Genomic DNA, 11,053 nt, shown 5'->3' on the forward strand with positions numbered 1-11,053 from the left:
AAGCGGCTGGGAGCGCGGGAGGTGGAGCTGGCCCCGGCGGTCGGTCTGCGTCTTAACCCAGCGCCCCCTCCCCGGACGCAGCCCGAGGCGGACCCAAGCCCCTGCCCATGCGGGGCGCCCACGGCTCGGAAGAGTCCCCGCTTCAGGGAACAGCTCCAGGCAGCCGCGCCGGAGTCAGAGGAAGGAGGGAGAGTGCTCAGCTTGGGCGGCCCGGATCCTTCCCACAGCCCTTGGGGCCTGGGGCCGCCCTGAAGTGGACGCTTGGCACCGCGGTCCGGACCAGGGCAGCGCCTGCTGGGACCTCGACTTGGACCCCTTGCGCCTCCTAGGCGGCGCCGCCGCCGCGCCACCCAGCTCTTCCTCGGTCTCTCTCTGCCTGGCGGTCGTCACGGCCAAGGTAAGAGTTCGGGGGTGCCAGAGAGCCACCGCGGGAGCGCCCTGGTGGGCGGCGCTGGACAAGTTCTCCGAACCTGTAGCTGGTGCCCCCTATGCTCAGGATTTTGGCGGAGAGGGAGCGAGTGTGGGCACACCCTCTGCTGCCTGGGTCGGGAGCCCTGGAGACGCTGAAAGTGGAAGACCCTAAGACTCCTGCCTCCAGGACCCGTCCCACGGCTTGCCCGGCTTCTAGGCACACAGGCTGCTAACAGAGCGAGCAAGCGGAGTTTCTCGTTAGCACCAGGTGAAGTGCCTGCACCCCCTCACTTCTCCCTCCGCACTGTGTCTTGGGGGGAACCCACTGTGTTCGGAGCGGTCCCTCTTGGGCGATCCCCACCTGCCTTTCCTGGCGTGATGCTGTCAAGAACTTTTCTTTGCTCCTTGTTGCAGAGAGTGGAGGCGGATTTGAGGTGACCAGCCACAGCTTGCGAGTCCCTCTGTAGGAAAGAAGGGGGGTTGGGTGGCAGCGATATCTGTAGAGAGGAAACCCGACCAGATTAACTCCTATGAGACAAAGCTGCTTGTGATGGTGACCAACATATATAGCGATTCTGCCATTCTTGAGACTGTCACGGTTTCTGAAGGGTGGAGTGACTCCAAAGTTTGTGCATCCTTAAGTTACTTCCTTCATTGTTTTATTACCTTCTTTTAAAATTTTCCTTTAAGGAACCTCTGCAAAGCCTGCCCGTGCCTGTTTTAAATGTATTAAACCTATGAGCTTCCCCTGGAACAATCTGATTTTAAATGGGTCACTTCGGAGGGAACAGATTGTCTCTCCTACATTGAAACCGTCCGCCAAGTGACCCTGTTTAATGGGGATGGATTCTTTTCGTCCCTCGGCTGAGCAGATTTCTGCTAAATTCCGAATTCTTGAATTTCATCACTTATCCCACTAAAATGATCTCCTGAGGGAGGAAAATAGCAGCTTACATGTTTTGTGAATGTCACAGGAAGTTTTACAGGGTCTTATGTAAGTGCCCCAAGGGAGAGCTCGGGCTCCCCTTTCCTTCATGGGGGCGGGGAGGGGGGGGCTAGGGAAGGGTAGAGGTGGGGCGTTCACCTCAGGTAGATGCAGATGCAAGCCCTCTGACACAGGGGGAAGTCAGAGTGCTTATTCACTTGTGGAGGCAGTTACCTTAGGTTGATTTTCCTCCTCAGCTCTCCTGTCTTCCCACCTGGAGTCAGCTTTGATAGACTTAAAATAAGGGAAGATTCTAAATTAGGAAAGGTTCAAGGGGTGGTTTCTTTTCTCACCCTCACAAATGGGTGACATGAATGAATTACTCATAGGCATGCTGAGTCCTCACTGGAAATTAAAGAGCGACCTGGCTTTAAGGTTTCACACATCTCTTAGTGTGCCTTTATTTTTCAAGAGTACTTCACTTTAGTGAAAATTGCTTGAGGAGAACACACATTTATCGAGCCTGGCCCTGTTAATTCCATACCAGGAAGAAAACTAACTGGGACAGAGAGGTGAAAGTCATTAAGATTAAGATCTTGGTGGATTTTCAAGAGTGGCATGGAAAGGAAACAAATCCCCTTAGTGGGATAGAGAGGTTTTTAAAGGAAATATCGATCATTGTAGAGTGTGCAGAAGTCGCTGACAAGCGTGGACCCTCTTCATTTAATAAGGTGGGCTGGGGTGTGGGTTAACTTTTCAGTGTGAGATAATGCAGATTCTTTTTTCTTTCAAACCAGAAGGGCCTTGGAAATGAAATGAAGGTTTTTCATTTCATCGTAGGTCCGGGGAGTGCTTCCATCTCTCCCGAGGGAGGCGAAGTTTCAGTGGGTTTCTGGGCTGTGCTTTACATTGGATGCAGCATGCAGGAGCGTCTCCATCTGTAGCCACCTACAGTGGCAGGACACTAGGGGGGACTAGTTTTCTATTCCACTACCGATGAAGAAAATACAAGGACCCATGTTACAAAAAGCTGTGGTTTATCTTTAGGGCTCGTGAACCCAACGTTTGGTACGCAAGGTGTGCTTGCATAGTTGACTCCCAGTGCTTAGGTAATGGGCCTGCTCACATCTAAAGTGTCATTTGGACAACTCAGAACAGGTTAGCTGCAAAGTGTTACGTGAGACTCTGAAAAACTCAGTTATAATCTCTAAGTACAAGAGGGCTGTACATTTTTGGGAGACAGACCTGCCTGCAAACTCTATCCTTTGGGCATTAGATCATGCTAACTTTAAGTTCTCTAGGGGTTCGTAATCAAAACTCTCCTTTTTGGTTTTTGGACTGCACATCCCCAGCAGTCTTCATAAAATCACGCTTCCTCTATTCTAGATGGAGTCTGGAATCGACTCCATTAAATTTAAAAGCTCTCACTATTATCCTATTAAATTTACATACCTTGCATTTGCAGCTGACCCTTGAACAACACAGGTTTCCACTGCGTGGCTCCCCTTACACGCAGATTTTTTTCTATACAGTTGGCGCTTCCTAGCTGCAGGTTTCTCATCCGGGAATTCAACAACCCCCCGGATGGAGAACAGTATTTTCGCATTCCCAACTGCGGATTCCCAACGGCGGATTCCCAACCGGGAATCAAAAGTACTATTTTCGATCTGCAGGGTGTTGAATCTGCAGATGCGAACCGCAGATGGTAGAGTCAAAAGTTATACAATGATTTTCGGCTGCGTTGCGGGCGGGGGCCCCTCAAACCCAGCGTTGTTTTCAAGGTTCAACTGTGTACGGATGCAACATGACATTTGATAATGTACTTGCACTTTCCTCTCCGATGCTCTTTGCACTTTTAACAGTATTAAATCATTAATGTCCGGGTTTGCCTTTTTAACATTGTTAAATCATTAGTGTCTAGGTTTCTTCCGGCAGAATTGGAAGATAATTCTATTTTGCTGAAGAACAAAGCCTCATTGCCCAGGCTCATCCTATCCACAGTGGCCAAGTCTTATCAAAGCTGATTCCAGCTTTGTGGTCAGACAGGACAGGTGAGAGATAGAGTCCAAGAAAAGACTACCCAGTTGAGAATACTGGCACAGAAATGGGCAAATGTTGCCAAGATTTAGGTCTTACTGGATTCTGAGAGACCCAACTCAGCATACAGAATTCGACTCAGTATATGGAACCGTTATTACGTTTTCCTGAACTCTGGGGTGTGGTAGATGGTGTTTGTGATCCTTTACCTATATGTATAGTGCATATTTAGGTAGTTTGAAGGGAGCCGTTGTGATCCAGGAAAAATGGTCAGCATAAAGCTTTATTTCTGCTATTAAGGCTTTATAGATTGACTCTCACAGGTGCAGTATAGCCAAGGGGTGAGAGATTGGAACAGGATAACGCTATTACATTTGCCATTGAGCGTCAGCTAGTGAAAACTGGTCCTGGAGAAGATGTATACTGTGGTCCTGAGGCCTGATGCAGTCTTGTGCATTTCAGGGATGCCAGATGGCAGAGGTAGAGTAAGAAGTTGAGGCCGGATACTGGGGGCCTGACAGTTCCGGGCACCGACACACCTTTGCAATATACCTCACGGGATCCGCTAGTGTTGATGAGGGTTGTTCTTCCACTCTGGAGCATTCGACAGCGAGAGATAGTCAGATCCCCTCAGCCCGCACCGACATTTGGAGAGCAGCAGGCAGCAGCTAGTAAAGTTAAGGCTGAATTAAATGTATTTTGGAAGACTTTTCTTTTCTTCTTTTAACTTAGCGATATTGAATACCTATTCTGTAGCTGATTCCATGCTCTGTGTGGAAGCTACAGAGCATCCGCGTTCCATTTATAGACTTTCAGGGGAGGCAGACATTGAACCATTACTAAGAGCTACGTGTTATTGTACAGGTTTGTTGAAAAGGATGAGTTTGTGATTGCTAGGATAGCAGGGAAGGAATCCTGGCAGGAAGAACCACCACATGGAAACCTCGAAGTGTGTAGTGTGAATGGAGAACAGTCAGTAGTTAGTGTGGCTGAAAGATGGGATGTTCTGGAAGAAGGAAGCTTGGTGTTAGAAGGGAAATAATTTAATAGGATTCCATGCTAAGGATAGCACCCGAGCTTGTTCTGTGTATTCAAGCAGTGGTGAGAACAGTTGCTGGATCAAGCCCAGGAGTACGTACTAGTTGGTCATGGCACATTGTTATTAAAAACGGAAAAAGGACATTTTTGTCCTTTATCCCTCTATGTGCAGAATTTTGCCTATTCTTTAACAAACTCTTAGCAATGCAAATAAAGAAAGGGTCCCTTATCAGCCATAAGTCTGCCCTCTTGTGTACATGAATTACATCTGGGGCTTTCATTATGTGATTATGCAGCAGTGGGAAAAATGACAAGGTTGCTCGACAAGTGATATACTGTGGGGGGGGGAAATTCCTTCCCGATGAGAACAAATTCCATCTTGTCAGATACGCTTCTGGGTAGAGTTATGGTCAGTCGTGTGTAACACTTGAACAGGGTTCCTGTATTTGGATCACTTTGGTTCTGGCTTAAACTTTTTTTGCTCTAGGAAAGTATGTGTTTTGTCAAAGGAGGAAACTATATAGTGAGGAAGAAAAGCAACTACCAGAGGGGATTGGAGAGAAAGGAAGTCACAGTTGCAGCGGCAATCTCCAAGGTCAGGTATATTTAGGTTTTTAGAAACAGGAGCCTGGACGGCGATGGTGAAAGGAGGCTCTGTCGTGCGTGCGTGTGTGCGTGCGTGTGCGTGTATGTGTGCGTGTAGTCTTTACCATCCTTCCATATGTTGAGGGGGAGGTCAGGGTGTTTAAGTAAAATTAGGAGATCTAGGTTCTAATGTTATATCGTTCTATGCTAACTTGCTGTGTGACCTTAGAATACTTCTTGACCTCTCTGGGCCTCAGGCCAGTTTCAATACATAAGGGAGTTTTTAAAATCTTGTAACAAGGATTTTAGAGGGAAAGTGTCTTGCTTAAGCTTTTGAGTGGCAAAGTTTGGACTACTCCTTAGGTTTTCCAACTTTCTGGTTCTGAAATGGGAAGAGGTCTGACCAGTTTCAAGGTGCATTCTACTTTGAAACTGAAAACACTACATATACAATGCTGATGAAAAGAATCGCAAAACCTTTGCTGTATTGGGTGTAGATTCTGGATAACGTGGACTATTAGAACCTCTGTGATGTATAAGGTCATCCGCATAGAACAGCTAGATTCGCTTGCTCATTTTCTGTGTTGTGCAAACCTGTTGGTCCTGGAATATTGCACTATTCTTTGAGAACTACTTGAGAATTAAATGCTTTGTGATAAAAAGCAGCGCTGAAAAATTTAACTTTTTCTAAATTAAGTAGATAAAAGCTGAGTTGACCCTTTGAAATTTTGCAAAGCCCAGACTCTACGTTGGAAAGGAGAACCCTTTAATTTGGCTTGGGAAGAGGTTACCTTGTCAGAGGAACTATTGGGTGAGTATGAAGGGAGGGATGTTTGGAAGAAGAATAGAAACAGAAAAGCAGTCTTGTACAAGTACAAGTCAGGAAGAATGCAAACCGACTTAATTTCATGCCTCCAAATTTGTGACTTGCTAGAAAGACAGCTCCTCACCACTCTGGCACTGGCCTCTTGGGTAGAGAGGACAGTGCTTATTGGAAAGGGGAGATATGGAGTAAGTACAGTATAAATATAAGGGTTTGTTACATTATCATTTCAATATTGAAGCTACGTATAAGAGTGTCCTATTTTAGGCAAACTTGGCATATACAATCTGATCTTAAAAGCAAATAATTTAAGATAAGTAATTGGGGTACAACAAGATTTTCGTTTTACTAAAGGGATTCGTAGCAGGCCTTTTTCAAATAGCTCCTTTATTGTACTTTAGATGGTTAGATTAACACAATCATGATGGAAACTTTTGGGAGCCTCACTTGTTACATTAAAACCAAGCATTTTTCAAATAGAAACTTTTCAGATGTTTTAACAAATAACGCACTAGGCTCGCCTGCCAAGGAGCCTAATATCCAACTGTATTACATACAGAAAGAAGCACAGTAGTTACATAAACTGTGTAGCCATTAACCTACCACATTGTGTTACTTCACTTATTTGGGGGCAGATTGTTTATTTAACCAACTGTTCTTCCTGAAGGTGGCAGTCATAACTACCCACCTGTGTGAGTTCCTTAACCACACTCACATGCTACCTCTGAGAAGCATGTGACCAGAAGTGGTTTAAAAAGTAAATTTGGTAAGAGTTTCCAGGATTCTGAGTCTTCATAATTGTAGAGACATGGAATTAATTTTGTTCTGCCTAAGGATACAGTAGAGGTGATATATATGAGACGTTAAAAAAAATCGAAATCATGCTTGCCTACTGGCTTTTCCTTCCCTGTGGCTGAAATATCTAGGACTTTCTGGTTTTTTGTTCCTTTATCTCTTAGGAAAGTTTCCAAAAAAGAATTTGTTCTAGGAATGAAATAAAATGTAAGGCGTTTAAGGCTCCAGAGGTAATTTTGGGCAACCTGGAGTCGTAGATAATCATAGGCTGAGGCTAGAATGAAAAGTGCAGTCTCACCCATAATTTTAGCCTCTCTCGTCACATCATGGGGGCCTGTGCTTTGGACAGGCAGCAAAGGCAGATGGAGATGGAGCCCTGACTGCTGGGAGAGGTTTTGCTCTTAACAGTTTTTTTTTTTTTTTTTTTTTTCTGAAGTACCAAGGCCAATTGGGAAGAAAGGGCTTGCTGATCTTTCCAGCTCTCCATGGTAGCATTCAAATTTAGCAGGATTTACAGCAGAACATGGGCGTGTGGGGATTTCATGCTTCCTCTTTTTTTCTTTTTTTAAAAATTTAAATTCAGCAGGGAGTCCTGGGCTCTTCAGAGCGCTCTGAGGTTGGGATTGCCTTGGCTATGTTACCCATGTTTGTTTTCGGTAGCGTCAGCATTTCTGAGGCTAACTGGGACCCGTTCCCTTCCCGCTGTCCTTCGAGAAGAGTTGCATGGGTCCTTAATACGCCAACACTATTTGCGTACCAGCCAGCCTCTTTGACTGATGTCAGCTCTCATGTGGGAATGGTATTTCACGGTCATATCAGGAGCCAAGGGAGGCACAGGCAGTGATAAGCATGATGGAACTTTCCCCGCCTCCAGGCGTGGTTCATGGTGCTTAGTAGGTCTGTACTAAATAAGGACCTGTGTCCACACGGAATGATTTGTTTTGCAAATGAATACTCAGTGGTCATGTCAGTACTGCGATATCGTTGTTGTGTTTCAAACACTGGTGGCTTTGCAGAAAAGAAGGCAAGGGAAGCGCAATACTGCCGTGTATTATGTGTTTTTTTCAATTTGTAGGGCCTTTGACTTATCTGGCATGAGAGGAAGGAGCGAGCTCTAAAGCTTGCTTAAATGTCTAGGCCAGGTTGCCTTGAGAGTGCCTTGGGAGGCATTTTAAATACAACAGACCTTAGAATGGATTGCCGATGGTCGTGTTTCCAGTGCTGGCGAGGACGATTGCGAAAGGACTTAGGTGCAGATGGCGAGCGTGGCTCACGCGTTCGAGGACGACGTGGGCTTGAGACGAGAGGGAGAGACTTGCGTGTCTGTCCCCAGTAGGAAGAACTCTCCTCTGCCTTCTTGGTGTCTTCTCCCCTTTCTCTGTGTATGTGAATCGTCCTCACCTGGTCTTTTCAACATCGATGCCTTCTCCACGTAAGGCAGAGCTACACAATGTTGAGCGGCTACCAGGGCTGGACGAGGCCTTGGAGCCCCACTAGACCAATAGCTTCCATTCACAGAGAGGTAAAGAGAATGATCCAGGGAGGAGGCGGGACCAGAACCCCGGCTTCCTGACTACCTCGTGCAGCCTGTGCCTCTGCATTCTCACACCCCGTCACCGTTAGGCGTCTGTCCTCTGCCCCCTTCCCTTCTCTCCGACACATTCTGCTTCATTCTGTCCCACACCCAGAAGCACACTCTTCACGTGCTTCCTCGGAGCCAGGCACTCTTCCATTCGATCATTTGTGTCATTTCATCCTCACAGCCACCCTGTGAGGTGGCTGGTCTTACATTCCCGCTTTGCAGATGGGGAAGCTGAGGCCAGCCCAGGTCACACAGCCATGAAGCGGGGAGCCAGGACTCACCAGGTACATCAGGTGAAAAGTCAGGAGCGGAGTTGGATGGCTAAGAAGACGGGTACGTGTGGATGTGGAGCAGCCGAAGGGATGAACTTGCCCCTCGGCCCCACACCCATCCTGCTGTATTCTCTCCGGCACCATGGGGGCTGAAAGCCTAACTCTGCACTTCCCTGATTCTTCTGCCACGTGGTTCCAGGTTCATTTCTACCTGTGTGTGCAGTACTTGTGCAAGAGTCAGGAAGTCTTAGCTGTTCAGACTCCTCTTGGCTGTCTCCATACCGACCTCGCCCCCGGCTTCTTCACGTCCCCAGCCTCACTGTGTGGCCTGTGACTCCTCTGCGGGGATTCTCTCTTTCGAGCCTCTTGGCTGTTCCCTTAAAATGTTCTTTGTTTTCCTAATGGGGCTTGTTCACTGACACTCCCTTCGTCGGCTCACCCGTCCTATCTCGTCTGGTCGAAATCTCTCCTTCCTGGGCACTCTGCCTCTTAGATGGTGTCACCTCCACTCATTCGGCCAACACGACGTGTGGGTCCCGGCTTGACATCAGGAACACGGAGGTGACAGACTGAAATGCCAGCGAAGAGAGTGGGCACAGCGTGGTAGGTAGCACTGTGTTTGAGGGAGTCAAGAAGAGATTAGATCTGAGTGTTAGCGAGGAGGAGACGGAAGGGTAAAGAGACAGGAGGAGTTACCCCCAAATCCCCAAAGGCCGTGCCCGTCATCCTCTGTGTGGCATTGTGAATATCTATAGACTCTCTCACTTACTTACGTGTCATCAGCTCCTTAAGCACTGTGACTGGGAGCCGTATCTCTGGGAGCATCCTGCGATGCTTCTAGCACTTAGGAATCTTTTGATAAACATTTATTAAATTAAATTGAAAGCCTTCCGTCCATGCCCACATAGTCGGGGAGATTGTAGGAAATCTCGTGATATGTTAAGCAACAATAGAAGATTCAGATGAACAGCTCAATAGAAGCGACGTGGCAGTGCAATTAATGGTTGTGGATTGCCGAAGCCAAAATTTGATGGGAAATCAAAGATGAGAGATTAGCTGCTCAAACACAAGGCAAGAAGGAATTGAGGGGAGGCTTTGGACACACGATAATTAAAATTCTAATGGAAGAATTCCAGGGAGGTAGAAGGGCCAGGTTCGGTTGACAATGTACAAATATGTATTTTGGGTCCTCGAATAAGCTGGCTTGGGTTTCTGTTAGCAAGGAGTTGGCAGTGAAGGTGGCAAGCTAGGCTGGGGCAGTGGGCTTCTAGAAGGCAGGGCGACTTTTGATCAGGAAGGTGGCGTATTAACTATTAGAAGCTCTTTCAAGAAGATGAAGCAATAATAGCATTGGGGTCAGATCGGAGTGGGGACAGGTGGAAGCTGGGAGGTCATGGAACAGGCTTTTGCAAGAGTTCATGTTTTAAAGGCCACTGGGCTGGAACTGTCACAGTAGGATGGAAGCTGAGGGAAGCTTCTGAATTTTGCTTTGATCTCAATCATTGATATTGAAGGCTAAGATGGTTTTCATCGGCCACTAAAAAGCGGCCTTGTTGGAATAAAGTCTGCTTGTGACACCAGCAGCAATTCTTAAAATAGCACTTTCTCCCTTGGCTGGGCTGGGCATGGGGGTGGGGCTTGGGTGAAAATGCGCTGTCCCGAGGTGCTGTTATGGGGGATTTGTTCGAATGAGCCCAGGGTTATAGAACAACCTTTTTCCTAGCCTTGGATGACACACAATAAGGACTATAAAAGAGAAAATTCTTCATTTCCTTACCAGTGGTCCCTAAAACAGCTGCGAGGGCCGAGAGCGAAACGATTGGCACCCCGACCTCCGGGGTCCGGATTCAGCTTCGGCGTGAAGCCTTTGCGGTGCGTCCATGACTGGCGAGTGCTTCTCCGCCGAGGATCACGGCACGCATTTTCAGAATCGTAGAGCAAGCCATTCTGGATAACGAAAGATTTCAAATTGTATAGTCCAATCCCTCATAGATGGAGGTTCTTTATTTTTAATCTTTAAAGGATGAGGGCTTTTCTAGAATGTTCTCTGTACTCAGCCACTGTGAAACATCCAGCGTCTTACCAGGACGTATTTTGAATGGACCCTAGCCTTTTTCTGCAGCCTCGTCTTCTCTCGGCCCCCACTCCTCCCCCGGTCCCATCTTGAGCGTCTCCAGTCCCTAACTCATTATTTTTCTTCTTACTGGTTCTTTTCCCCCAAACCTGCCAAGCTGTGCACATAACCTCTCCTTCTGCCCGATAAGCTTGTTCCCTGGCTGTCTGTCTGGGACACTTCTATTTTTCCTTCACAACCCAGCTCAGGCAGCCGTTCCTCCCAGCTTTTTCTGATGCTGGGTGCCGAATGGCATCTGAACCTTGTTCTGGCTTCTGGCTGTTACACTTTCTACACCATATTCCCAGCTGGCTCTCTTGCCAGAGTGTGGGAGCATCCTATGACTTCGGGAATCTTCAGTGTTTTACCATATGCTTGGAACATGCCGTCTACCCGGTGCTTGGTGGTGCTGGTGATAGTGGTGGTAATTTTGGATTTCACTGAATTTGTTGGCCAAGCGTAACGTAACCCT

The 11,053-nt window shown here is 47.3% G+C and overlaps 1 protein-coding gene across 3 annotated transcripts in view; it reads left to right on the forward strand.

The window, feature by feature from the left end:
• The first annotated feature begins 6 nt into the window (after window positions 1-6).
• Window positions 7-11,053, forward strand: part of LARGE1 (LARGE xylosyl- and glucuronyltransferase 1) — a 484,407-nt gene continuing 473,360 nt past the window's right edge. Inside the window, exons 1-2 of one of the 3 annotated variants that reach the window (XM_015591589.1) lie at window positions 7-397; window positions 497-679. The gene's annotated coding sequence lies outside the window, so the exon portion shown is untranslated. Of the gene's footprint in view, window positions 398-496; window positions 680-4,795; window positions 5,007-11,053 lie in introns of those variants that run through there. The other 2 variants (XM_015591588.1, XM_015591590.2) reach the window with 2 other exon arrangements.

Source organism: Pteropus alecto, unplaced genomic scaffold, assembly GCF_000325575.1.
Source record: "Pteropus alecto unplaced genomic scaffold, ASM32557v1 scaffold94, whole genome shotgun sequence".
NCBI classification, from domain to species: domain Eukaryota; kingdom Metazoa; phylum Chordata; class Mammalia; order Chiroptera; family Pteropodidae; genus Pteropus; species Pteropus alecto.